Source organism: Schistocerca gregaria, unplaced genomic scaffold (assembly GCF_023897955.1).
Source record: "Schistocerca gregaria isolate iqSchGreg1 unplaced genomic scaffold, iqSchGreg1.2 ptg000178l, whole genome shotgun sequence".
Lineage (NCBI taxonomy): Eukaryota > Metazoa > Arthropoda > Insecta > Orthoptera > Acrididae > Schistocerca > Schistocerca gregaria.
Window position 1 is genome coordinate 12,069,825 of NW_026061728.1, and position 26,031 is coordinate 12,095,855.

At 46.8% G+C, this 26,031-nt stretch overlaps 7 non-coding genes across 7 annotated transcripts; all 7 read left to right on the forward strand.

Annotated features, from left to right (window-relative positions):
- The first annotated feature begins 1,086 nt into the window (after positions 1 to 1,086).
- Trnan-guu (transfer RNA asparagine (anticodon GUU)) lies at positions 1,087 to 1,159 on the forward strand. Its single transcript has one exon. It is a non-coding gene; the product is annotated as a tRNA-Asn (tRNA).
- Positions 1,160 to 10,584: 9,425 nt separating this feature from the next.
- On the forward strand, positions 10,585 to 10,657 carry Trnar-ccu (transfer RNA arginine (anticodon CCU)). The gene has a single exon. It is a non-coding gene; the product is annotated as a tRNA-Arg (tRNA).
- Positions 10,658 to 12,092: 1,435 nt separating this feature from the next.
- Trnak-cuu (transfer RNA lysine (anticodon CUU)) lies at positions 12,093 to 12,165 on the forward strand. The gene has a single exon. It is a non-coding gene; the product is annotated as a tRNA-Lys (tRNA).
- Positions 12,166 to 13,606: 1,441 nt separating this feature from the next.
- On the forward strand, positions 13,607 to 13,679 carry Trnak-cuu (transfer RNA lysine (anticodon CUU)). Its single transcript has one exon. It is a non-coding gene; the product is annotated as a tRNA-Lys (tRNA).
- Positions 13,680 to 15,114: 1,435 nt separating this feature from the next.
- Positions 15,115 to 15,187, forward strand: Trnak-cuu (transfer RNA lysine (anticodon CUU)). The gene has a single exon. It is a non-coding gene; the product is annotated as a tRNA-Lys (tRNA).
- Positions 15,188 to 18,171: 2,984 nt separating this feature from the next.
- On the forward strand, positions 18,172 to 18,244 carry Trnak-cuu (transfer RNA lysine (anticodon CUU)). The gene has a single exon. It is a non-coding gene; the product is annotated as a tRNA-Lys (tRNA).
- A 1,437-nt stretch (positions 18,245 to 19,681) lies between these two features.
- Trnak-cuu (transfer RNA lysine (anticodon CUU)) lies at positions 19,682 to 19,754 on the forward strand. Its single transcript has one exon. It is a non-coding gene; the product is annotated as a tRNA-Lys (tRNA).
- The last annotated feature ends 6,277 nt before the right edge of the window (positions 19,755 to 26,031 follow it).

The following is a 26,031-nucleotide window of genomic DNA, read 5'->3' on the forward strand; positions in this document are numbered from 1 at the left end:
TTAAGAGGGACTTCGCGAATATGCTTACTATTGTGTTCGAAAAGCAAGGAGTTGGTTAAGTTTCAATTTCTATTGATCGCCCCTGAGCCTGAATCATTAATAGAACCGGTATAGGGGCAAACTGAGCTAACTTCATGAAAGGGAAGACATTCTCGCTAGTCCTTAGGTAAAATCTTGGCAGGAAGGAAAAATAACTGTTTAGATAGACAACGCTTCATAAGTCCTGTGTTCACATATAAGTATCATATGACTCCGAACCAAAGACAATTACAACGTATTGGTGACACTGTGCTTCGGAACAGGGCGGAGGAGACGTCATGGCCAGGCCTCGGGATTCGACCCCTGCCCTACGCGCCTCCACCGACCTGCCCTGGGTCATAACAAAGGAAAAACGACGAATCAGTGTTTAAAAAAAAAAGATGAATAAAGAAAAACCTAAAAAGGACATAATCAACAAAAACGAAAAACAACAGCGATCTAAGGAAGTAAAAGAAAAACAAAAATGAAAAAGGGACAAAAAACAAAAAAAAGTGGTTAAAGCGTAAAAACAATGGATCAGGCGTCGGAATTTAAAAAAAATGGATAAGGCGTCGGACTTCGGATCTGAAGATTACAGGTTCGAATGCTGTCACGCTCGTGTTTATCAGTTCTGAAAAAGAAACATACCGTTTTAATGTAGCAATTGAGCAGTACGAAACCGTCTGAATGTTGCTGTTGACCATTTTTTGCTTGGAAATGCTCTTGAGCTTGAAACACACATTAAGACCGGTGTTAACTAGCGAAATGGTCAGCAGAGTGCCGTCACCGCGAGTTTTCACTGGCACTTGCACATCTAAAACAACGTCAGAAAGTAACTCGTTCGCCTTTTGAGTCACATCAAGTAAGAGTGTTAATTTTGACGCCACTAGCTCTGCAGGATGTCATGCAATTCCTTTACCTCTTAGAAAAGATTATGAAATAAAAGTGAAGTACGTGACGAGTGTGACGTTAGGAAAACATTAGGCAGCATGGAGAGACTCTGTATGGGACCACCCAACCCAAACGAGTACTGTGTGACGTGCTACCCGGCAAGTATTCGCCGAAGCAGCCTGGCTAGCTCAGTCGGTAGAGCATGAGACTGTTAATCTCAGGGTCGTGGGTTAGAGCTCCACGCTGGGCGAAACGGAATTTTGTTCCGCTGCAGATGTAAATTACCGTTTTTCTGATTAACGTGATGTAATGGAAATAGCAACTTTAAACTTTGCCTACGTCTCTGTCAGTCGCAAGGAAACTGTATTTGAAGGTGAAGGTGATTTTGTAGACATGTGTGAAAGACATGTTCTGAAATGCAAGTGTTGTTGTTTGGAGAGGACATCGGTTACGTGTCAGATGTGTAGCCAAGCAGTATTGGGTCGCCATAGCTGCAAATATTAGTCGGTAATATGAAGTGTTGTCAGCTGAAGTCTGATGATCCAGACGACCGTAAGGACGAAGTACGCAAAAGTACCGCCAGGCCGCGCCTCTGTAGCTCAGTGGTAGAGCACTGGTCTAGTAAACCAATGGTTTAGAGTTCCATCCTCAAAGGAGGAAGTCGAATTTTGGAAATCAGTTGCGCGTCGTGGCCGTATAGCAAACAGTATCTGTGATGACGAACAATTAGCGACATGCCTTTTATTAAGAATTACTCTCAGATGTGATTAAGGCGAATGGAGCAGATGAACCTTTGCCAAAGCGGTACAGCATCAGGTGGGACGAGGCAGTCTGAATTACATTTTATAGATGTATTTCTCACATATGTCAGAGCCTCTCGCGGTCGTCGTCGTCGTCGCCGCTTCTGCAGAAGTAGGGTATGGCCATCGTAGAAATGCGGCGAGGGACGCCCTGCCTTCGATTCCGTATGCACAAAGTGTGTGGTCTTGTTTCCCAGTCTATATTTGGTCGGTCACGTAAGAGGTTGAATGTAACGAATGGGTGAGAAATAGCAAGGGGCAGCGGCTGTGTAGAACGAAAACACAAATCAACAGGTTGCACTTGGTCGTCAGTGACCGTGTGGCGTAGTGGATAAGGCGTCGGACTTCGGATCTGAAGATTACAGTTTCGAATGCTGTCACGCTCGTGTTTTATCAGTTCTGAAAAAGAAACATACAGTTTTAATGTAGCAATTGAGCAGTACGAAACCGTCTGAATGTTGCTGTTGACCATTTTCTGCTTGGAGATGCTCTTGAGCTTGAAACACACACAACAAGACCGGTGTTAACTAGCGAAATGGTCGGCAGAGTGCCGTCACCGCGAGTTTTCACTGGCACTTGCACATCTAAAACAACGTCGGAAAGTAACTCGATCGCCTTTTGAGTACATCAAGTATGAGTGTTAATTTTGACGCCACTAGCTCTGCAGGATGTCATGCAATTCCTTTACCTCTCAGAAATGATTATGAAATAAAAGTGAAGTACGTGACGACTGTGACGTTAGGAAAACATTAGGCAGCATGGAGAGATTCTGTATGGGACCACCCAACCCAAACGAGTACTGTGTGACGTGCTACCCGGCAAGTATCCGCTGAAGCAGCCCGGCTAGCTCAGTAGGTAGAGCATGAGACTCTTAATCCCAGGCTGGTGAGTTGGAGCCTTACGCTGGGCGGAACGGAATTATGTTCCGCTGCAGATGTAATTATCGTTTTTCTGATTAACGTGATGTAATTGAAATAGCAACTTTAAACTTTGCCTACGTCTCTGTCAGTCGCAAGGAAACTGTATTTGAAGGTGAAAGTGATTTTGTAGACATGTGTAAAAGACATGTTCTGAAATGCAAGTGTTGTTGTTTGGAGAACACATCGGTTACGTGTCAGATGTGTAGCCAAGCAGTAATGGGTCGCCATAGCTGAAAATATTAGTCGGTAATATGAAGTGTTGTCAGCTGAAGCCTGATGATCCAGACGACCTTAAGGACGAAGTACGCAAAAGTATTGCTAGGCCGCGCCTCCTTAGCTCAGTGGTAGAGCACTGGTCTCGTAAACCAACGGTCGTGAGCTCCATCCTCAAAGGAGGAAGTCGGATTTTGGAAATCAGTTTCGCTTCGTGGCCGTATAGCAAACAGTATCTGTGATGACGAACAATTAGCGACATCCCTTTCATTAAGAATTACTCTCAAATGTGATTAAGGCGAATGGCGCAGATAAAGCCTTTGCCAAAGCGGTACAGCATGAGGTGGGGCGAGGCAGTCTGAATTACATTTTATAGATGTATTTCTCACATATGTCAGAGCCTCTCGCGGTCGTCGTCGTCGTGGTCGTCGTCGTCGTCGCCGCCGCTTCTTTATCAGTTCTGAAAAAGAAACATACCGTTTTAATGTAGCAATTGAGCAGTACGAAACCGTCTGAATGTTGCTGTTGACCATTTTCTGCTTGGAGATGCTCTTGAGCTTGAAACACACATAATAAGACCGGTGTTAACTAGCGAAATGGTCGGCAGAGTGCCGTCACCGCGAGTTTTCACTGGCACTTGCACATCTAAAACAAAGTCAGAAAGTAACTCGTTCGCCTTTTGAGTCACATCAAGTATGAGTGTTAATTTTGACGTCACTAGCTCTGCAGGTTGTCATGCAATTCCTTTACCTCTCAGAAAAGATTATGAAACAAAAGTGAAGTACGTGACGAGTGTGACGTTGGGAAAACATTAGGCAGCACGGAGAGATTCTGTATGGGACCACCCAACCCAAACGAGTACTGTGTGACGTGCTACCCGGCAAGTATTCGCCAAGCAGCATGGCTAGCTCAGTCGGTACAGTTCGGCGCTAGCGGCCGTGCGGAGCGGAAGTCCGATACTTCCGCCTGTGCGGCGTGTGCGAGTGTTTGTTTACTTGTGGACTTAGTCTGCGCGCGGGCTAATAACAACGATCATGGCGAACAAGTACAGAAAAACTACATTACGATTCAATTTCTGCAAAGACTACGAAAGACCAAAGGCTTTAGCAGTGGAACGATTCATACGTGAGGACGTCAAGATACCGCCAAACGATATTGTCGGAATTCACCTGTCCATCGTTAGTCCCACGGTGTATGTTAAGATGGTAAATGACACGGCGTGTGAGAGAATTCTACGGGCGACAAAAGCAGGTCTCCGATTTTGCCATAGTGACGGGAATGTCGGCACTGTAATTGTAGAACATGCTGGTCTGGGTGTACGGACAATACGTGTTTTTGAGCTGCCATTTGAGTTCCCGGCTGACGAAGTTATTGAGGCTTTTAAGCCATACGGCACGGTACATGGTCACACAGCAGAACGCTGGACACAATTCGCCACGTACCCCGTGCTTAACGGAGTGAGACAGATCACTATTGATCTTCAGAAGCATGTACCGTCCTATCTGACAATTGGTGGTTGTAGGGCGGTGGTGATTTACGATGGGCAACCACGTACATGTTCTGGCTGTGGCCAGGAGGGACACCTCAGGTCGAACTGTATGCAACGGCGGATTACGCAACTGCCTTCAGATGTGCGGGAGCCGTCGCCGGCGATGACAGTACTACCGATCACCTATGCCAAAGCCCTCACTGCGTCCGCTGATGACCGAAAGGACACAGCCCCGGTGGAAGTTCCCGATGGCACTCTCCGAAACCTTGTAGCAGACGTCGGGATGACAGAGGATGCTGCTCCATCTAGCATACAATCTACGGCGACAACACCAGTTGACACCGAACTCCTACCAAGCACACCGATAGTACACGAAGCAGTTCCAGCCACTACGGATGCTGTTCCGTCTGGAACGCACTCTGTGACGACAACATCAGTTTCGACCGAACTCCCGCCAACTACAACGATGGGACTCGAAACACTTCCAGTTCCTACGGATGCTTTTCTGTCGGGCAGCCGTGATTCCCTACAATCTGAGGACACGGAAGGAAGATCACGCAAACAACGTTCCCCGAAAAGGAGGAAACGGCGTCGTCGCACGACATCTCCTAGGGATGACTCCCCTTTCCCCGACGACGATGCGCCTGTGGAGCAAGACGACACAACAGCCTCTACGAAGCAGGATGAGGCAATGGAAACTGTTCGATCAGACCCGCAGCGGTCTGTCACATTGGCGGTAGCGGGACGTGGTGATGCTGAAGAGGAACGACAACCAGTTGGCTCTCCAGACGCAGATGCTGTGGCTACGGACACGAATATATCACTGCCTGCAAAGATGTGGTATGACGATATTGAGGAGGCGCCGGACGTCATACAGAGGCAGCCGGCACTCACAAAGACGGCCTAGTAATTGCTGAAGGTGAAGAGAGAGGGGCGAGAGAACGTCTTCTAACTCAGCCCCCAGCGCCGATGCAGGGAGATATTGTTGCGCCTCGACAGAATGGGATTCAACGCCATGCGAACCGTATTGCGACATTAAATATAAATGACGTGCGTTCACCAACCAAAATACACCTACTGAAGGAAACGATTTGGGCATCTGATGCGGATATTGCCTTGCTGCAGGAAGTCCACACAGCTGCACTCCCACACATCGCAGGCTACCAATCCTATTCGTCACATGGAGATCACAATGGGAGTGGGGTGGCAGTTTACGTGCGAGATGGCTTACTCGTGGAAAACGTGTGTTACCTTCCGTCGGCCCGGGGAATGGCTTTCACGACGTTTGGGACACGCATCATCAATCTTTATGCACCGTCGGGAAACAATCGGGGGCGGGAAAGGGCGCGATTTTATGCAGAAGATATTGCACCACTTTTCCATGGACGTTATGAATGTGTAATAATTGGTGGAGATTTCAACTGTGTTCTCAGCCAGAAAGACCAATGGCCGCAAGCAGACATCAGCCAGGAGTTGCGAATCGTTGTCAGCGACCTTGTACTTAGTGACACGTGGGAATTACGACATGGAGATGCACCGGGATACACCTATGTGACCAGTCATTCGGCGAGCAGATTAGATCGCATTTATATCTCACGGGCTCATGCAAATGATGTCCAGGACGCGGAACGCTGGCCATTGGCATTTTCCGATCACAGCGCTTACATCTGTACGGTGCTTCTTCCCCGTAGAGAGGTGTGGAACAGCAAGGCCCCGTGGAAATTAAACATTCAACATCTACATGATCCCGAATGTCGTCAACGGATCCTTGAGACATGGACGATGTGCGAGCGAAAGGTTGGAAGGTATGCGACGAAGCTTGATTGGTGGCTGACTTGTGCTAAACCGGCGCTTCGCCGTACGTTCATCTCATATAGCAGGGAGATGGCCGAATGGCGCCGCCGTACGACCGACATTTATTTTGCAGCGCTGCGCGAACTGGACGATGATCCGCCGGGACCGGACGTCTGGATCGAACGCAAAAGGATAAAAGCTAAATTAGTGGCTTTAGCTCGGAAACATCTTCAGGGAACCATGTTGCGCGCCAGATGTCACGATACGATACGACACGAGATTCCTTCCATGCACCACGTCGTGAATGAACGAAAGCACCGACGACGCGTTTTGGTACGGGAGTTAATTACCCGCGAAGACCGAAGAGTGACGCGTCAAGCGGACATTGTCTCTGCATTCGTCGACCATTACCAACACATCTATCGGGAGGAAGCAGCCCGTGTTGATGACCTCGCACGTATAGCCACATACGTCTCCCGTACACTAACGGTGGAAGACGCTGGAACCTTATTGGAAGCTATTAGCTGTGAGGAAGTACATGATGCGATCGCAAAGGGTGCGTTGAATCGCTCCCCAGGCATTGATGGACTTCCTGCTGAATTTTATCGAGAATTTCGCAACGAAATGGCACCGCGATGGACGGAAATGTACAACGAGTTGTTAAATTCCGATGCACCTATTCCACCGGCTTTTATGGAAGGCCTCTTGGTGCCAGTACATAAACCGAAGCCAGGAATTACGGTCACACATTATCGCCCCATCACCCTGCTTAATGCAGACTATAAGATCTTTGCACGGATGCTAGCGTCCCGATGTCGTATGTTAATTCGTAGCGTTCTCTCCCCAGAACAGACGACACCGGGTGGATCTGTGAATGTGAAAACAGCTGCAGGCGAATGCCGTGATGTAATAGCGCTGGCGGAGGAGTGCCGGCTTAAAGCGGCGATGGTGGCGGTTGATTTTGACAGTGCTTTTGATAAGGTGCGCCACAACTATCTGTACGCTGTACTGGAACAAATGGGATTTCCAGACTGTTTTACTGGTCTCATTAGAAGGATTTATGGGAGCGCACAATCATTGGTACATGTTAATGGGCGTATAGCAGGACCCATTCAAATTCGACGTTCCATTCGCCAGGGCTGCCCTCTTTCGATGCTGCTGTTCGCGATAGCGTTGGAACCATTAATTGGGAGGCTAACAAATTCTCTTTCTGGGGTGGAACTGCGGGGCTACACCTTCAAATGTCGTGCTTATGCGGACGACCTCCTGCTGCTCGTTCGTTCTGAGGAAGAGGTGAAGACGGTTCTTGAACTGTTGTTGGACCACAGTGTGACGGCGGGTAGTGCAGTGAACATGAACAAATCGGCAGCAATGCCGGTTGGAAAGGGCCTTACGCCGGAAGAAGTCAGTCCATTTCCTTATGTGCAACAATTCCGCTATCTCGGCATAGACTTTACCTCATCTGTGAAACATACTGCGGCAGTTAACTACCGACGTATTTTACAGACAACACGTACCATGGTCCGCCAACATCTCCTACGACGCCTTGATCCTTTGCAGCGAGTCGAATATCTGAACACTTATGTGGTTTCTCGAATGGTGCATATTTCGCAGATCCTGCCCCTACCACTCACGCTCGGGCATCGACTTCAATCAGCACTAGGCTATTTTGTGATGATTGGGTCGCCCCTCAAGGTGCGATACGCAACGCTCACGCTCCCTACGGACAAGGGGGGACTCGGACTTACGAATGTTCGCTGCCGAGCAACGGCGCTCCTTCTAGCCACGATGTAGAAGCAATGGCGTAGCGGGCGTGATTCCCTTACATCCCGCCTACTGGATCTCCTAGTTCCAGCGTCCCTCACACCTCCGGTGGCGGTGGGCAACATTACGCCACATTTTGCGCATGTATCAACATTTATCGTGGAACTTAGTTATATCAGAGCCGAGCTTCCGCGCACGAGACCACCATGCGCGAAGGATTTTTATGTTTGGCTGCTACGACGGATAAGTCGTAATGTCATTGATCTGAAACACCCCACGTTGCATTGGCCGAAGATTTGGAGACATGTGCACCAAAAATTCTTTCCTACCTTCGTTCGGGCACTGTGGTTCTCTGTCACCTGTGGCAAGTTCAACACCAACCAACGACTCCATGCAATTGGACTAGTGGACACTCCACTGTGCCCGAAATGTCGCCAAGTGGATGACGACCATCACCGCTTAACTTGTATCGCGGTGGAGGACGTATGGCTCCTAGGACGACAGATGGTGGCTTGCTACCTCCGTGTGACCCCGCAACATATTACACCTGCTTCCTTCTTACATCTGGAGAGTGACTACTTTCCGGCGACTAAATCACAGTCGATCATCTGGGTCAAAGGTTGGACGATCGCGTACCTCTATGGGGATGCTGCCAAGTCGCGACTCGACTTTTGGTATTTCTTACAGCAAGCCCACTATCAGGTTCATAGATGGTCACACTATCGGAAAACCTTTGCCAACTATCTTCAGGCAGTCTTCCTCGACCCCCCACGCAGTTGGGATGTGCCGGGTGCAGTCGGTGTGCACATTTGACAGCTGATAATGAACCTCACGCTTCTCTCAACGCTCCATATGTAATACACATACTATACCATGAAATGATCTACATGATCTACATGTTCCTTTTAACAGGGTGATTGTGGAAAATAAATAAATATAATAAATAAAAACAACATCCCTGTATCCCTTTTCCTTTACATTTTGTGATTTGTTGTACAATGATTTTCTTTTGTTTTTGTTTTTGCAGAGGATGCATTAAAAAAAAAAAGTCAGTAGTGTGCTATGCTCTCATGTGGCCGATCTGCGTTAGATTCTACGTACCTTGCGGTGCGGTTTCATTTTGTTTTTTAATTTTATTAAAAATTGTAACGATTCTTAAATAAAGTTAATGATTTAAAAAAAAAAGTCGGTAGAGCATGCGACTCTTAATATCAGGGTCGTGTGTTCGAGCCCCACACTGGGCGAAACGGAATTTTGTTCCGCTGCAGATGTAAATTACCGTTTTTCTGATTAACGTGATGTAATGGAAATAGCAACTTTAAACTTTGCCTACGTCTCTGTCAGTCGCAAGGAAACTGTTTTTGAAGGTGAAGGTGATTTTGTAGACATGTGTGAAAGACATGTTCTGAAATGCAAGTGTTGTTGTTTGGAGAGGACATCGGTTACGTGTCAGATGTGTAGCCAAGCAGTAATGGGTCGCCATAGCTGCAAATATTAGTCGGTAATATGAAGTGTTGTCAGCTGAAGTCTGATGATCCAGACGACCGTAAGGACGAAGTACGCAAAAGTACTGCCAGGCCGCGCCTCTTTAGCTCAGTGGTAGAGCACTGGTCTAGTAAACCAAGGGTCGTGAGTTCCCTCCTCAAAAAGAGGAAGTCGAATTTTGAAAATCAGTTGCGCGTCGTGGCTGTATAGCAAACAGTATCTGTGAAGACGAACAGTTAGCGACATGCCTTTTATTAAGAATTACTCTCATATGTGATTAAGGCGAATGTCGCAGATAAAGCCTTTGCCAAAGCAGTACAGCATAAGGTGGGACGAGGCAGTCTGAATTAAATTTTATAGATGTATTTCTCACATATGTCAGAACCTCTCTCGGTCGTCGTCGTCGTCGTCGTCGTCGTCGTCGTCGTCGTCGCCGCCGCTTCTGCAGAAGTAGCAAATGGCCATCGTAGCAAATGCGGCGAGGGACGCCCTGCCTTCGATTCCGTATGCACAAAGTGTGTGGTCTTGTTTCCCAGTCTATATTTGGTCGGTCACGTAAGAGGTTGAATGTAACGAATGGGTGGGAAATAGCAAGGGGCAGCGGCTGTGTAGAACGAAAGCACAAATCATCAGGGCTGTGGGCGTTTCGAGATGAGTCATATACAAGTTGCACTTCATCGTTAGTGAACGTGTGGCCTAGTGGATAAGGCGTCGGACTTCGGAGCTGGAGATTACAGGTTCGAATGCTGTCACGCTCGTGTTTTATCAGTTCTGAAAAAGAAACATACCGTTTTAATGTAGCAATTGAGCAGTACGAAACCGTCTGAATGTTGCTGTTGACCATTTTCTGCTTGGAAATGCTCTTGAGCTTGAAACACACACAACAAGACCGGTGTTAACTAGCGAAATGGTCGGCAGAGTGCCGTCACCGAGAGTTTTCACTGGCACTTGCACATCTAAAACAACGTCAGAAAGTAACTCGTTCGCCTTTTGAGTCACATCAAGTATGAGTGTTAAATTTGACGCCACTAGCTCTGCAGGATGTCATGCAAATCCTTTACCTCTCAGAAAAGATTATGAAATAAAAGTGAGGTACGTGACGAGTGTGACGTTAGGAAAACATTAGGCAGCATGGAGAGATTCTGTATGGGACCACCGAACCCAAACGAGTACTGTGTGACATGCTACCCGACAAGTATTCGCCGAAGCAGCCTGGCTAGCTCAGTCGGTATAGCATGAGACTCCTAATGTCACGGTCGTGGGTTCGAGCCCCACGCTGGGCGACACGGAATTTTGTTCCGCTGCAGATGTAAATTACCGTTTATCTGATTAACGTGATGTATTGGAAATAGCAACTTTAAACTTTGCCTACGTCTCTGTCAGTCGCAAGGAAACTGTATTTGAAGGTGAAGGTGATTTTGTAGACATGTGTGAAAGACATGTTCTGAAATGCAAGTTTTGTTGTTTCGAGAGGACATCGGTTACGTGTCAGATGTGTAGCCAAGCAGTAATGGGTCGCCATAGCCGCAAATATTAGTCGGTAATATGAAGTGTTGTCAGCTGAAGTCTGATGATCCAGACGACCGTAAGGACGAAGTACGTAAAAGTACCGCCAGGCCGCGTCTCTTCAGCTCAGTGGTAGAGCTTTGGTCTAGTAAACCAAGGGTCGTGAGTTCGCTCCTCAAAAGAGGAAGTCGAATTTTGAAAATCAGTTGCGCGTCGTGGCTGTATAGCAAACAGTATCTGTGATGACGAACAATTAGCGACATGCCTTTTATTAAGAATTACTCTCATATGTGATTAAGGCGAATGGCGCAGACAAAGCCTTTGCCAAAGTGGTACAGCATAAGGTGGGACGAGGCAGTCTGAATTACATTTTATAGATGTATTTCTCACATATGTCAGAGCCTCTCCCGGTCGTCGTCGTCGTCGTCGTCGCCGCCGCCGCTTCTGCAGAAGTAGCAAATGGCCATCGTAGCAAATGCGGCGAGGGATGCCCTGCCTTCGATTCCGAATGCACAAAGTGTGTGGTCTTGTTTCCCAGTCTATATTTGGTCGGTCACGTAAGAGGTTGAATGTAACGAATGGTTGGGAAATAGCAAGGTGCAGCGGCTGTGTAGAACGAAAACACAAATCATCAGGGCTGTGAGCGTTTCGAGGTGAGTCATATACAAGTTGCACTTGATCGTTAGTGACCGTGTGGCCTAGTGGATAAGGCGTCGGACTTCGGAGGTGAAGATTACAGGTTCGAATGCTGTCACGCTCGTGTTTTATCAGTTCTGAAAAAGAAACATACCGTTTTAATGTAGCAATTGAGCAGTACGAAACCGTCTGAATGTTGCTGTTGACCATTTTCTGCTTGGAGATGCTCTTGAGCTTGAAACACACCCAACAAGACCGGTGTTAACTAGCGAAATGGTCGGCAGAGTGCCGTCACCGAGAGTTTTCACTGGCACTTGCACATCTAAAACAACGTCAGAAAGTAACTCGTTCGCCTTTTGAGTCACATCAAGTATGAGTGTTAAATTTGACGCCACTAGCTCTGCAGGATGTCATGAAAATCCTTTACCTCTCAGAAAAGATTATGAAATAAAAGTGAAGTACGTGACGAGTGTGACGTTAGGAAAACATTAGGCAGCATGGAGAGATTCTGTATGGGACCACCCAACCCAAACGAGTACTGTGTGACTTGCTACCCGGCAAGTATTGGCCGAAGCAGCCTGGCTAGCTCAGACGGTATAGCATGAGACTCTTAATATCACGGTCGTGGGTTCGAGCCCCACGCTGGGCGAAACGGAAATTGGTTCCGCTGCAGATGTAAATTACCGTTTTCCTGATTAACGTGATGTAATGGAAATAGCAACTTTAAACTTTGCCTACGTCTCTGTCAGTCTCAAGGAAACTGTATTTGAAGGTGAAGGTGATTTTGTAGACATGTGTGAAAGACATGTTCTGAAATGCAAGTTATGTTGTTTCGAGAGGACATCGGTTACGTATCAGATGTGTAGCCAAGCAGTAATGGGTCGCCATAGCTGCAAATATTAGTCGGTAATATGAAGTGTTGTCAGCTGAAGTCTGATGATCCAGACGACCGTAAGGACGAAGTACGCAAACGTACCGTCAGGCCGCGCCTCTTTAGCTCAGTGGTAGAGCACTGGTCTAGTAAACCAAGGGTCGTGAGTTCCTTCCTCAAAAGAGGAAGTCGAATTTTGAAAATCAGTTGCGCGTCGTGGCTGTATAGCAAACAGTATCTGTGAAGACGAACAGTTAGCGACATGCCTTTTATTAAGAATTACTCTCATATGTGATTAAGGCGAATGTCGCAGATAAAGCCTTTGCCAAAGCAGTACAGCATAAGGTGGGACGAGGCAGTCTGGATTAAATTTTATAGATGTATTTCTCACATATGTCAGAACCTCTCTCTGTCGTCGTCGTCGTCGTCGTCGTCGTCGTCGCCGCCGCTTCTGCAGAAATAGCAAATGGCCATCGTAGCAAATGCGGCGAGGGACGCCCTGCCTTCGGTTCCGTATGCACAAAGTGTGTGGTCTTGTTTCCCAGTCTATATTTGGTCGGTCACGTAAGAGGTTGAATGTAACGAATGGGTGGGAAATAGCAAGGGGCAGCGGCTGTGTAGAACGAAAGCACAAATCATCAGGGCTGTGAGCGTTTCGAGATGAGTCATATACAAGTTGCACTTCATCGTTAGTGACCGTGTGGCCTAGTGGATAAGGCGTCGGACTTCGGAGCTGGAGATTACAGGTTCGAATGCTGTCACGCTCGTGTTTTATCAGTTCTGAAAAAGAAACATACCGTTTTAATGTAGCAATTGAGCAGTACGAAACCGTCTGAATGTTGCTGTTGACCATTTTCTGCTTGGAGATGCTCTTGAGCTTGAAACACACACAACAAGACCGGTGTTAACTAGCGAAATGGTCGGCAGAGTGCCGTCACCGAGAGTTTTCACTGGCACTTGCACATCTAAAACAACGTCAGAAAGTAACTCGTTCGCCTTTTGAGTCACATCAAGTATGAGTGTTAAATTTGACGCCACTAGCTATGCAGGATGTCATGCAAATCCTTTACCTCTCAGAAAAGATTATGAAATAAAAGTGAAGTACGTGACGAGTGTGACGTTAGGAAAACATTAGGCAGCATGGAGAGATTCTGTATGGGACCACCCAACCCAAACGAGTACTGTGTGACGTGCTACCCGACAAGTATTCGCCGAAGCAGCCTGGCTAGCTCAGTCGGTATAGCATGAGACTCTTAATATCACGGTCGTGGGTTCGAGCCCCACGCTGGGCGAAACGGTATTTTGTTCCGCTGCAGATGTAAATTACCGTTTTTCTGATTAACGTGATGTAATGGAAATAGCAACTTTAAACTTTGCCTACGTCTCTGTCAGTCGCAAGGAAACTGTATTTGAAGGTGAAGGTGATTTTGTAGACATGTGTGAAAGACATGTTCTGAAATGCAAGTTTTGTTGTTTCGAGAGGACATCGGTTACGTGTCAGATGTGTAGCCAAGCAGTAATGGGTCGCCATAGCCGCAAATATTAGTCAGTAATATGAAGTGTTGTCAGCTGAATTCTGATGATCCAGACGACCGTAAGGACGAAGTACGTAAAAGTACCGCCAGGCCGGCCTCTTCAGCTCAGTGGTAGAGCACTGGTCTAGTAAACCAAGGGTCGTGAGTTCCCTCCTCAAAAGAGGAAGTCGAATTTTGAAAATCAGTTGCGCGTCGTGGCTGTATAGCAAACAGTATCTGTGATGACGAACAATTAGCGACATGCCTTTTATTAAGAATTACTCTCATATGTGATTAAGGCGAATGGCGCAGACAAAGCCTTTGCCAAAGTGGTACAGCATAAGGTGGGACGAGGCAGTCTGAATTACATTTTATAGATGTATTTCTCACATATGTCAGAGCCTCTCCCGGTCGTCGTCGTCGTCGTCGTCGTCGTCGCCGCCGCTTCTGCAGATGTAGCAAATGGCCATCGTAGCAAATGCGGCGAGGGACGCCCTGCCTTCGGTTCCGTATGCACAAAGTGTGTGGTCTTGTTTCCCAGTCTATATTTGGTCGGTCACGTTAGAGGTTGAATGTAACGAATGGGTGGGAAATGGCAAGGGGCAGCGGCTGTGTAGAACGAAAACACAAATCATCAGGGCTGTGAGCGTTTCGAGATGAGTCATATACAAGTTGCACTTGATCGTTAGTGACCGTGTGGCCTAGTGGATAAGGCGTCGGACTTCGGAGCTGAAGATTACAGGTTCGAATGCTGTCACGCTCGTGTTTTATCAGTTCTGAAAAAGAAACATACCGTTTTAATGTAGCAATTGAGCAGTACGAAACCGTTTGAATGTTGCTGTTGACCATTTTCTGCTTGGAGATGCTCTTGAGCTTGAAACACACAATAAGACCGGTGTTAACTAGCGAAATGGTCGGCAGAGTGCCGTCACCGCGAGTTTTCACTGGCACTTGCACATCTAAAACAACGTCAGAAAGTAGCTCGTTCGCCTTTTGAGTCACATCAAGTATGAGTGTTAATTTTGACGCCACTAGCTCTGCAGGATGTCATGCAAATCCTTTACCTCTCAGAAAAGATTATGAAATAAAAGTGAAGTACGTGACGAGTGTGACGTTAGGAAAACATTAGGCAGCATGGAGAGATTCTGTATGGGACCACCCAACCCAAACGAGTACTGTGTGACATGCTACCAGGCAAGTATTCACCGAAGCAGCCTGGCTAGCTCAGTCGGTAGAGCATGAGACTCTTAATATCAGGGTCGTGTGTTCGAGCCCCACACTGGGCGAAACGGAATTTTGTTCCGCTGCAGATGTAAATTACCGTATTTCTGATTAACGTGATGTAATGGAAATAGCAACTTTAAACTTTGCCTACGTCTCTGTCAGTCGCAAGGAAACTGTATTTGAAGGTGAAGGTGATTTTGTAGACATGTGTGAAAGACATGTTCTGAAATGCAAGTGTTGTTGTTTGGAGAGGACATCGGTTACGTGTCAGATGTGTAGCCAAGCAGTAATGGGTCGCCATAGCTGCAAATATTAGTCGGTAATATGAAGTGTTGTCAGCTGAAGTCTGATGATCCAGACGACCGTAAGGACGAAGTATGCAAAAGTTACCCTTGGCCGCGCCTCTTTAGCTCAGTGGTAGAGCACTGGTCTAGTAAACCAAGGTTTGTGAGTTCCATCCTCAAAAGAGGAAGTCGAATTTTGAAAATCAGTTGCGCGTCGTGACTGTATAGCAAACAGTATCTGTGATGACGAACAATTAGCGACATGCCTTTTATTAAGAATTACTTTCACTTATGATTAAGGCGAATGGCGCAGATAAAGCCTTTGCCAAAGCGGTACAGCATAAGGTGGGACGAGGCAGTCTGAATTAAATTTTATAGATGTATTTCTCACATATGTCAGAGCGTCTACCGGTCGTCGTCGTCGTCGTCGTCGTCGTCGTCGTCGTCGTCGCCGCCGCCGCTTCTGCAGAGGTAGCAAATGGCCATCGTAGCAAATGCGGCGAGGGACGCCCTGCCTTCGATTCCGTATGCACAAAGTGTGTGGTCTTGTTTCCCAGTCTACATTTGGTCGGTCACGTAAGAGGTTGAATGTAACGAATGGGTGGGAAATAGCAAGGGGCAGCGGCTGTGTAGAACGAAAACACAAATCATCAGGGCTGTGAGCGTTTCGAGATGAGTCATATACAAGTTGCACTTCATCGTTAGTGACCGTGTGGCCTAGTGGATAAGGCGTCGGACTTCGGAGCTGAAGATTACAGGTTCCAATGCTGTCACGCTCGTTTTTTATCAGTTCTGAAAAAGAAACATACCGTTTCAATGTAGCAATTGAGCAGTACGAAACCGTCTGAATGTTGCTGTTGACCATTTTCTGCTTGGAGATGCTCTTGAGCTTGAAACACACACAACAAGACCGGTGTTAACTAGCGAAATGGTTGGCAGAATGCCGTCACCGCGAGTTTTCACTGGCACTTGCACATCTAAAACAACGTCAGAAAGTAACTCGTTCGCCTTTTGAGTCACATCAAGTATGAGTGTTAAATTTGACGCCACTAGCTCTGCAGGATGTCACGCAATTCCTTTACCTCTCAGAAAAGATTATGAAATAAAAGTGAAGTACGTGACGAGTGTGACGTTAGGAAAACATTAGGCAGCATGGAGTGATTCTGTATGGGACCACCCAATCCAAACGAGTACTGTGTGACGTGCTACCCGGCAAGTATTCGCCGAAGCAGCCTGGCTAGCTCAGTCGGTAGACCATGAGACTCTTAATATCAGGGTCGTGTGTTCGAGCCCCACACTGGGCGAAACGGAACTTTGTTCTGCTGCAGATGTAAATTAACGTTTTTCTGATTAACGTGATGTAATGGAAATAGCAACTTTAAACTTTGCCTACGTCTCTGTCAGTCGCAAGGAAACTGTATTTGAAGGTGAAGGTGATTTTGTAGATATGTGTGAAAGACATGTTCTGAAATGCAAGTGTTGTTGTTTGGAGAGGACATCGGTTACGTGTCAGATGTGTAGCCAAGCAGTAATGGGTCGCTATAGCCGCAAATATTAGTCGTTAATATGAAGTGTTGTCAGCTGAAGTCTGATGATCCAGACAACCGTAAGTACGAAGTACGCAAAAGTACCGCCAGGCCGAGCCTCTTTAGCTCAGTGGTAGAGCACTGGTCTAGTAAACCAAGGGTCGTGATTTCCCTCCTCAAAAGAGGAAGTCGAATTTTGAAAATCAGTTGCGCATCGTGGCTGTATAGCAAACAGTATCTGTGATGACGAACAATTAGCGACATGCCTTTTATTAAGAATTACTCTCATATGTGATTAAGGCGAATGTCGCAGATAAAGCCTTTGCCAAGGCGGTACAGCATAAGGTGGGACGAGGCAGTCTGAATTAAATTTTATAGATGTATTTCTCACATATGTCAGAGCGTCACCCGGTCGTCGTCGTCGTCGTCGTCGTCGACGTCGTCGTCGTCGTCGTCGCCGCCGTCGCTTCTGCAGAAGTAGCAAATGGCCATCGTAGCAAATGCGGCGAGGGACGCCCTGCCTTCGGTTCCGTATGCACAAAGTGTGTGGTCTTGTTTCCCAGTCTATATTTGGTCGGTCTCGTAAGAGGTTGAATGTAACGAATGGGTGGGAAATAGCAAAGGGCAGCGGCTGTGTAGAACGAAATCACAAATCATCAGGGCTGTGAGCGTTTCGAGATGAGTCATATACAAGTTGCACTTGATCGTTAGTGACCGTGTGGCCTAGTGGATAAGGCGTCGGACTTCGGAGGTGAAGATTACGGGTTCGAATGCTGTCACGCTCGTGTTTTATCAGTTCTGAAAAAGAAACATACCGTTTTAATGTAGCAATTGAGCGGTACGAAACCGTTTGAATGTTGCTGTTGACCATTTTCTGCTTGGAGATGCTCTTGAGCTTGAAACACACACAATAAGACCGGTGTTAACTAGCGAAATGGTCGGCAGAGTGCCGTCACCGCGAGTTTTCACTGGCACTTGCACATCTAAAACAACGTCAGAAAGTAGCTCGTTTGCCTTTTGAGTCACATCAAGTATGAGTGTTAATTTTGACGCCACTAGCTCTGCAGGATGTCATGCAAATCCTTTACCTCTCAGAAAAGATTATGAAATAAAAGTGAAGTACGTGACGAGTGTGACGTTAGGAAAACATTAGGCAGCGTGGAGAGATTGTGTATGGGAAAACCCAACCCAAACGAGTACTGTGTAACGTGCTACCCGGCAAGTATTCACGAAGCAGCCTGGCTAGCTCAGTCGGTATAGCATGAGACTCTTAATATCACAGTCGTGGGTTCGAGCCCCACGCTGGGCGAAACGGAATTTTGTTGCGCTGCAGATGTAAATTACCGTTTTTCTGATTAACGTGATGTAATGGAAATAGCAACTTTAAACTTTGCCTACGTCTCTGTCAGTCGCAAGGAAACTGTATTTGAAGGTGAAGGTGATTTTGTAGACATGTGTGAAAGACATGTTCTGAAATGCAAGTGTTGTTGTTTGGAGAGGACATCGGTTACGTGTCAGATGTGTAGCCAAGCAGTAATGGGTCGCCATAGCTGCAAATATTAGTCGGTAATATGAAGTGTTGTCAGCTGAAGTCTGATGATCCAGACGACCGTAAGGACGAAGTATGCAAAAGTTACCCTTGGCCGCGACTCTTTAGCTCAGTGGTAGAGCACTGGTCTAGTTAACCAAGGGTCGTGAGTTCCCTCCTCAAAAAGAGGAAGTCGAAGTTTGAAAATCAGTTGCGCGTCGTGACTGTATAGCAAACAGTATCTGTGACGACGAACAATTAGCGACATGCCTTTTATTAAGAAATACTCTCATATGTGATTAAGGCGAATGGCGCAGACAAAGCCTTTGCCAACGTGGTACAGCATAAGGTGGGACGAGGCAGTCTGAATTACATTTTATAGGTGTATTTCTCACATATGTCAGAGCCTCTCCAGGTCGTCGTCGTCGTCGTCGTCGTCACCGCCGCTTCTGCAGAAGTAGCAAATGGCCATCGTAGCATATGCGGCGAGGGACGCCCTGCCTTCGATTCCGTATGCACAAAGTGTGTGGTCTTGTTTCCCAGTCTATATTTGGTCGGTCACGTAAGAGGTTGAATGTAACGAATGGGTGGGAAATAGCATGGGGCAGCGGCTGTGTAGAACGAAAACACAAATCATCAGGGCTGTGAGCGTTTCGAGGTGAGTCATATACAAGTTGCACTTGATCGTTAGTGACCGTGTGGCCTAGTGGATAAGGCGTCGGACTTCGGAGGTGAAGATTACAGGTTCGAATGCTGTCACGCTCGAGTTTTATCACTTCTGAAAAAGAAACATACCGTTTTTATGTAGCAATTGAGCAGTACGAAACGGTCTGAATGTTGCTGTTGACCTTTTTTATGCTTGGAGATGCTCTTGAGCTTGAAACACACACAACAAGACCGGTGTTAACTAGCGAAATGGTCGGCAGAGTGCCGTCACCGTGAGTTTTCACTGGCACTTGCACATCTAAAACAACGTCAGAAAGTAACTCGTTCGCCTTTTGAGTCACATCAAATATGAGTGTTAATTTTAACGCCACTAGCTCTGCAGGATGTCATGCAATTCCTTTACCTCTTAGAAAAGATTATGAAATAAAAGTGAAGTGCGTGACGAGTGTGACGTTAGAAAAACATTAGGCATCATGGAGAGATTCTGTATGGGACCACCCAACCCAAACGAGTACTGTGTGACATGCTACCCGGCAAGTATTCACCGAAGCAGCCTGGCTAGCTCAGTCGGTAGAGCATGAGACTCTTAATATCAGGGTCTTGGGTTCGAGCCCCACACTGGGCGAAACGGAATTTTGTTGCGCTGCAGATGTAAATTACCGTATTTCTGATTAACGTGATGTAATGGAAATAGCAACTTTAAACTTTGCCTACGTCTCTGTCAGTCGCAAGGAAACTGTATTTGAAGGTAAAGGTGATTTTGTAGACATGTGTGAAAGACATGTTCTGAAATGCAAGTGTTGTTGTTTGGAGAGGACATCGGTTACGTGTCAGATGTGTAGCCAAGCAGTAATGGGTCGCCATAGCTGCAAATATTAGTCGGTAATATGAAGTGTTGTCAGCTGATGTCTGATGATCCAGACGACCGTAAGGACGAAGTAAGCAAAAGTACCGCTTGGCTCCGCCTCTTTAGCTCAGTGGTAGAGCACTGGTCTAGTAAACCAAGGTTTGTGAGTTCGATTCTCAAAAGAGGAAGTCGAATTTTGGAAATAAGTTGCGCGTCGTGACTGTATAGCAAACAGTATCTGTGATGACGAACAATTAACGACATGCCTTTTATTGAGAATTACTCTCACATATGATTAAGGCGAATGGCGCAGATAAAGCCTTTGCCAAAGCGGTACAGCATAAGGTGGGACGAGGCAGTCTGAATTAAATTTTATAGATGTATTTCTCACATATGTCAGAGCCTCTCCCGGTCGTCGTCGTCGTCGTCGTCGTCGTCGTCGTCGTCGTCGCCGCCGCCGCTTCTGCAGAAGTAGCAAATGGCCATCGTAGCAAATGCGGCGAGGGACGCCCTGCCTTCGATTCCGTATGCACAAAGTGTGTGGTCTTGTTTCCCAGTCTATATTTGGTCGGTCACGTAAGAGGTTGAATGTAACGAATGGGTGGGAAATAGCAAGGGTCAGCGGCTGTGTAGAACGAAAACACAAATCATCAGGGCTGTGAGCGTTTCGAGATGAGTCATATACAAGTTGCACTTGATCGTTAGTGACCGTGTGGCCTAGTGGATAAGGCGTCGGACTTCGGAGCTGAAGATTACAGGTTCGAATGCTGTCACGCTCGTGTTTTACCAGTTGTGAAAAAGAAACATACCGTTTTAATGTAGCAATTGAGCAGTACGAAACCGTCTGAATGTTGCTGTTGACCATTTTCTGCTTGGAGATGCTCTCGAGCTTGAAACACACACAATAAGACCGGTGTTAACTAGCGAAATGGTCGGCAGAGTGCCGTCACCGCGACTTTTCACTGGCACTTGCACATCTAAAACAACGTCAGAAAGTAACTCGTTCGCCTTTTGAGTCACATCAAGTATGAGTGTTAATTTTGACGCCACTAGCTCTGCAGGATGTCATGCAAATCCTTTACGTCTCAGAAAAGATTATGAAATAAAAGTGAAGTACGTGACGAGTGTGACGTTAGGAAAACATTAGGCAGCATGGAGAGATTCTGTATGGGACCACCCAACCCAAACGAGTACTTTGTGACGTGCTACCCGGCAAGTATTCACGAAGCAGCCTGGCAAGCTCAGTCGGTATAGCATGAGACTCTTAATATCACAGTCGTGTGTTCTAGCCCCACCCTGGACGAAACGGAATTTTGTTCCGCTGCAGATGTAAATTACCGTTTTTCTGATTAACGTGATGTAATGGAAATAGCAACTTTAAACTTTGCCTACGTCTCTGTCAGTCGCAAGGAAACTGTATTTGAAGGTGAAGGTGATTTTGTAGACATGTGTGAAAGACATGTTCTGAAATGCAAGTGTTGTTGTTTGGAGAGGACATCGGTTATTTGTCAGATGTGTAGCCAAGCAGTAATGGGTCGCCATAGCTGCAATATTAGTCGGTAATATGAAGTGTTGTCAGCTGAAGTCTGATGATCCAGACGACCGTAAGGACAAAGTACGCAAAAGTACTGCCAGGCCGCGCCTCATTAGCTCCGTGGTAGAGCACTGGTCTAGTAAACCAAGGGTCGTGAGTTCCCTCCTCAAAAAGAGGAAGTCGAATTCTGAAAATCAGTTGCGCGTCGTGGCTGTATAGCAAACAGTATCTGTGATGACGAACAATTAGCGACATCCCTTTTATTAAGAATTACTCTCATATGTGATTAAGGCGAATGGAGCAGACAAAGCCTTTGCCAAAGTGGTACAGCATAAGGTGGGACGAGGCAGTCTGAATTACATTTTATAGATGTATTTCTAACATATGTCAGAGCCTCTCCCGGTCGTCGTCGTCGTCGTCGTCGTCGTCGCCGCCGCCGCTTCTGCAGATGTAGCAAATGGCCATCGTAGCAAATGCGGCGAGGGACGCCCTGCCTTCGATTCCGTATGCACAAAGTGTATGGTCTTGTTTCCCAGTCTATATTTGGTCGGTCACGTAAGAGGTTGAATGTAACGAATGGGTGGGAAATAGCAAGGGGCAGCGGCTGTGTAGAACGAAAACACAAATCATCAGGGCTGTGAGCGTTTCGAGGTGAGTCATATACAAGTTGCACTTGATCGTTAGTGATCGTGTGGCCTAGTGGATAAGGCGTCGGACTTCGGAGGTGAAGATTACAGGTTCGAATGCTGTCACGCTCGAGTTTTATCACTTCTGAAAAAGAAACATACCGTTTTAATGTAGCAATTGAGCAGTACGAAACCGTCTGAATGTTTCTGTTGACCTTTTTTATGCTTGGAGATGCTCTTGAGCTGGAAACACCCACAACAAGACCGGTGTTAACTAGCGAAATGGTCGGCAGAGTGCCGTCACCGTGAGTTTTCACTGGCACTTGCACATCTAAAACAACGTCAGAAAGTAACTCGTTCACCTTTTGAGTCACATCAAATATGAGTGTTAATTTTGACGCCACTAGCTCTGCAGGATGTCATGCAATTCCTTTACCTCTTAGAAATGATTATGAAATAAAAGTGAAGTACGTGACGAGTGTGACGTTAGGAAAACATTAGGCAGCATGGAGAGATTCTGTATGGGACCACCGAACCCAAACGAGTACTGTGTGACATGCTACCCGGCAAGTATTCACCGAAGCAGCCTGGCTAGCTCAGTCGGTATAGTATGAGACTCTTAATATTTATTTATTCATTTGTTTTACCTGGCAAGATTAGGGCCTTCAGGCCCTCTCTTACACCTAACCAGGCATACTCAGATTGAACGAGTTACAGTTTCTACTTAACATTAAGGACATATAGCCTATTATGCAGTATTGATGTTAAAGAAAAAAATAGATATCATAACAGTAGTACAATGATAATTATAACAATAAAAAATAATTATAACAATCAATAATAATAGTAATAATAATAATAATAGTAATAATATTAATAATAATAATGACTATGTATATGAAAGTAAACATACTTTTCTTTTCTGAATGTCAGTCACATTGTTAGTTGGGAATTTTCTCGTTATGTTCTTGCAGCTTGTGAGTTATTCTCATCGAGCAGAGACATAAGGCGATAGAATGGGGTGAAAGAGATATATAAGAGGTAGATAGGTTAGAGGAAGAGAAATAGAACGGTAAAATTCGAAGCTGTGATGGAGAGGAGAAAGAAAGAGATGGGAGGGGCACAAGAATGGTGGCTATACCGTCCCTAATACGTATGTTTTGAGTTCCCTCTTGAATGTTGAGTAGTTCTGGATAAGACGCAGATCACAGGGGAGCGCGTTCCATAGTCGTATGGCTGAGATGGAGAATGACACGGAGAAAGATTTTGTATTATGTAAAGGTACAGCCAAGATGATAGACGTATCCGATCTGGTGTTGCGATTGTGGAATGATGATAGGTGTTTAATGTGAGAAGATAAGTATTGGGGGCACCAGTGGCTAAGAAATCGATGAAGTAGGCACATCGTGTGGAGATCGCGTGCCGTATGTGGGCGTATCCAACCTAGCTGGGAGTATGAAGGACTGATATGATCATACAACCGAATATTGCACACGTATCTAACGCAAGCATTCATCACTAGCTCGAGGCATCTAGAATAGCAACTTTAAACTTTGCCTACGTCTCTGTCAGTCGCAAGGAAACTGTATTTGAAGGTGAAGGTGATTTTGTAGACATGTGTGAAAGACATGTTCTGAAATGCAAGTGTTGTTGTTTGGAGAGGACATCGGTTACGTGTCAGATGTGTAGCCAAGCAGTAATGGGTCGCCATAGCTGCAAATATTAGTCGGTAATATGAAGTGTTGTCAGCTGAAGTCTGATGATCTAGCCGACCGTAAGGACGAAGTACGCAAAAGTACCGCCAGGCCGCGCCTCTTTAGCTCAGTGGTAGAGCACTGGTCTAGTAAACCAAGGGTCGTGAGTTCCCTCCTCAAAAGAGTAAGTCGAATTTTGAAAATCAGTTGCGCGTCGTGGCTGTATAGCAAACAGTATCTGTGATGACGAACAATTAGCGACATGCCTTTTATTAAGAATTACTCTCATATGTGATTAAGGCGAATGGCGCAGATAAAGCCTTTGCCAAAGCGGTACAGCATAAGGTGGGACGAGGCAGTCTGAATTAAATTTTATAGATGTATTTCTCACATATGTCAGAGCCTCTCGCGGTCGTCGTCGTCGTCGTCGTCGTCGTCGTCGTCGTCGTCGTCGTCGTCGCCGCCGCTTCTGCAGAAGAAGCAAATGGGCATCGTAGCAAATGCGGCGAGGGACGCCCTGCATTCGGTTCCGTATGCACAAAGTGTGTGGTCTTGTTTCCCAGTCTATATTTGGTCGGTCACGTAAGAGGTTGAATGTAACGAATGGGTGGGAAATAGCAAGGGGCAGCGGCTGTGTAGAACGAAAACACAAATCATCATTGGTGTGAGCGTTTCGAGTTGAGTCATATCCAAGTTACACTTGGTCGTCAGTGACCGTGTGGCGTAGTGAATAAGGCGTCGTACTTCGGATCTGAGGATTACAGGTTCGAATGCTGTCACGGTCGTGTTTTATCAGTTCTGAAAAAGAAACATACCGTTTTAATGTAGAAATTGAGCAGTACGAAACCGTCTGAATGTTGCTGTTGACCATTTTCTGCTTGGAGATGCTCTTGAGCTTGAAACACACACAACAAGACCGGTGTTAACTAACGAAATGGTCGGCAGAGTGCCGTCACCGCGAGTTTTCACTGGCACTTGCACATCTAAAACAACGTCAGAAAGTAACTCGTTCGCCTTTTGAGTCACATCAAGTATGAGTGTTAATTTTGACGCCACCAGCTCTGCAGGTTGTCATGCAATTCCTTTACCTCTCAGAAATGATTATGAAATAAAAGTGAAGTACGTGACGAGTGTGGCGTTAGGAAAATATTAGGCAGCATGGAGAGATTCTGTATGGGACCACCCAACCCAAACGAGTACTGTGTGACGTGCTCCCCGGCAAGTATTCACCAGTCCGCCTTTCGTCGCCGTGCAGTGCGGACGTGTTGTTGTTTCCGCCTGCGGAGCGCGCGCGCTCGCGTTTGTTTACATTTCAGCGGCTGTCACTTACGGGTCGCTTACGTGCACTAGAGCCATGGCCAATCGTTTTCGAAAATCAACTTTACGATTCAACTTCTGCAACGATTACGCACGACCAAAGGCCTTGGAAGTGGAACGCTTCCTACGCGACGTTGCTAAGATCCCAGCTTCCGACATCTTGGGCATCCATTTGTCCATATTAAGCAGTACTGTGTACGTGAAAGTTGTCAACGACGCGGTGTGTGAAAGAATACTTCGTGACACCAACCATGGATTACGCTTTTGCCACGCCGACGGCAATGTCGGAGCGGTCACTGTCGACCATGCCGGCTTAGGAATGCGCACCATACGAGTTTTCGAACTCCCGTTCGAGCTACCGGCGGAAGACGTTATCGTGGCTTTCCGCCCCTTTGGTACTGTACATGGCCACACTGCCGAACGCTGGGCGCAATTCCAAACGTACCCCGTTCTTAACGGAGTACGGCAGATCACCATCGACCTCCATCGCCACGTGCCATCTTACCTGCAAATTAGCGGGTGCCGAGCGGTTGTCATATACGACGGCCAACCCAAGACCTGTTCCGGGTGCGGAAAAGAAGGCCACCTCAGATCTGAGTGTCTTCAGCTACGGATCACCCAATTGCCAGGCGCTACCGTGGCACCTACGGCTCCGACGATTTTACCGATCACCTACGCATCGGCACTCTCTTCTCCTCCCACCGGCCGCCGCTCATCGGACCATGTACCGGTGACCCTGCCAGCTGCTATGGATACCGCCGGGGCCGACACGTCGCGCTCAAAGCCAGACGCTACTACGGCGCCACTACCAACAGCGACGACTTCCGACACCCACCAGCCTGAATATATGGACACCCCTTCATTTGACGTTCCCGCGACGGCCT